This window comes from Arachis stenosperma, chromosome 6 (genome assembly GCF_014773155.1).
Source record: "Arachis stenosperma cultivar V10309 chromosome 6, arast.V10309.gnm1.PFL2, whole genome shotgun sequence".
In the NCBI taxonomy this organism is placed as follows: domain Eukaryota; kingdom Viridiplantae; phylum Streptophyta; class Magnoliopsida; order Fabales; family Fabaceae; genus Arachis; species Arachis stenosperma.
In genome coordinates this window covers 56838411-56841062 of record NC_080382.1, presented here as the reverse complement: position 1 = coordinate 56841062, position 2652 = coordinate 56838411, and the positions used below count along the sequence as shown (strand labels likewise).

The 2652-nt window shown below is 38.4% G+C and overlaps 1 non-coding gene across 1 annotated transcript; it reads right to left on the bottom strand.

The window, feature by feature from the left end:
- Positions 1-439: 439 nt before the first annotated feature.
- LOC130938334 (small nucleolar RNA R71) lies at positions 440-548 on the bottom strand. The gene has a single exon (XR_009069503.1). It is a non-coding gene; the product is annotated as a small nucleolar RNA R71 (small nucleolar RNA).
- Positions 549-2652: the final 2104 nt, after the last annotated feature.

Here is a 2652-nt window from a genome sequence, read left to right as displayed (position 1 = left end):
GGACCTAACAGAAATCTTCAAAGAAGAAGAAACCATGGCAGCCGAAAACAACAACAATGCCAACAATGCAAGGAAGGTGCTGGGTGACTTTACTGCACCTACTCCCGACTTCTATGGGAGAAGCATCTCTATCCCTGCCATTGGAGCAAACAACTTTGAGCTTAAGCCTCAATTAGTTTCTCTAATGCAATAGAATTGCAAGTTCCATGGACTTCCATTGGAAGATCCTCATCAGTTTTTAGCTGAGTTCTTGCAAATCTGGGACACTGTCAAGACTAATGGGGTTAACCCTGAGGTCTACAGACTTATGATATTCCCTTTTGCTGTAAAAGACAAAGCTAGGATTTGGTTGGACTCACAACCTAAAGAAAGCCTGAACTCTTGGGAAAAGCTAGTCAATGCCTTCTTAGCAAAGTTCTTTCCACCTCAAAAATTGACTAAGCTTAGAGTGGAAGTCCAAACCTTCAGACAGAAGGAAGGTGAATCCCTCTATGAAGCTTGGGAAAGATACAAACAATTAATCAGAAAGTGTCCTTCTGACATGATTTCTGAATGGAGCGTCATAGGTATCTTCTATGATGGTCTATCTGAACTGTCCAAGATGTCATTGGATAGCTCTGTTGGAAGATCTCTTCATCTGAAGAAGACGCCTACAGAAGCTCAAGAACTCATTGAAATGGTTGCAAATAACCAATTCATGTACACTTCTGAAAGGAATCCTATGAACAATGGGACGAATCAGAAGAAAGGAGTTCTTGAGATTGATACTCTAAATGTCATATTGGCTCAGAACAAAATATTGACTCAGCAAGTCAATATGATTTCTCAAAGTCTGTCTGGAATACAAGCTGCACCAGGCAGTACTAAGGATGCTTCATCTGAAGAAGAAGCTTATGATCCTGAGAACCCTTCAATGGAAGAGGTGAACTACATGGGAGAACCCTATGGAAACACTTATAATCCTTCATGGAGAAATCATCCAAATCTCTCATGGAAGGATCAACAGAGATCTCAACAAGGTTTCAATAACAATAATGGTGGAAGAAACAGGTTTAGCAATGGCAAGCCTTTTCCATCATCTTCTCAGCAACAGACAGAGAATTCTAAGCAGAGCCACTCTGACTTAGCAACCATGGTCTCTGATCTAATCAAAACCACTCAAAGTTTCATGACTGAAACAAGATCCTCCATTAGGAATTTGGAGGCACAAGTGGGACAGCTGAGCAAGAAAATTACTGAACTCCCTCCTAATACGCTTCCAAACAATACAGAAGAGAATCCAAAAGGAGAATGCAAGGCCATTAACATGACCCACATGGCCGAACTTGGAGAGGAGGAAGAGGCAGTGATCGCCAATGAGGAAGACCTCAATGGACGTCCACTGGCCTCCAATGAGTTCCCTAATGAGGAACCGTGGGAATCTGAGGCTCATAATGAGACCATAGAGATTCCATTGGATTTACTTCTGCCACTCATGAGCTCTGATGAGTATTCTTCCTCTGAAGAGGATGAAGATGTGATACGTAAAAATGAGATTTCACGTATAACCGGCAAGTATACCGGATCGTATCAAGTAATAAGACTCACTAAGAGTGAGGTCGATCCCACGGAGATTGGTAGATTAAGCAACTTTAGTTAAATGATAGATTTAGTCAAACAAACATGGTTTTGATTTCATGAGTTTTGAATGCTTAAATGAAATTGTAAGGAATTAAATGACAAGAAAATTTAAGAACTAAAGTAAGGAAAGCAATTAAAATGACCGAAAGTAAATAATGGAAACTTAAATTGCAAGAAACTTAAATGACATCAAAAGTAAATTGCAAGAAAGTAAAGTGCTGAATTCTAAAGAGCAAAAGAATAAATAGCAAGAAATAGAGAAACAGAATGTAAATGACAAGAATAATAAATTGCAAGAGTGTAGAAGGGAATTGGGCAGTGGGTATTAAAAAACTAAGAGCAAAAGAAATGATAATTAATGATAGAGAGAATCATTAGGGATCAGAGATGCAAATTCTCATGAATTGATGTTAATCAATTCCTTCTCAATCATGGGTATAGATCCATGGCAAGTGGGTAATTGAATCCCAATCTCTTGGTGATCCAATTTCTCTCAACATAACCAATTGCCACTCTCGTGATCTAATTGTTCATGAGAAGAGATGAAGCTCAATTTCTAATCCAAGCCACACAATTTCCAGAATCTCAACTTAGGGAGGTTACATCTCACATACCAACCAAAGTGTATTGATTAAGGAGATTATGAAAGGATGAACTCTAAACTGAACTATGTGGTTCATTTCTCAAATTCACCACATAATTCATATAGATTAACCCCTCTCTCGATGGTGGTTGAATCTTTGAAGAACAAGAATTTCCTATTGGATTAACCACTTTAATTGAGAAGGAGAAGATGATTTATCAATGCATTCAAACAAGCAAAGCTCTTCCCCCTAATGAAAGTGGGGTTTAGTGAATCATAGCTCCAATTTCAACAACAATTGCCATAAATGAAATTAAACTAAGTGTCAAGAAGGATGAAGAAGAAGAAGAAAATGCTTCAAAACTCAAAAAATGAAAAGTTCCAAGAAGAACCAAAATAGCTTTCCGGTATCCTCCCGGAAAATGCAAGAGAGTTCTCCAAGTAAAAGT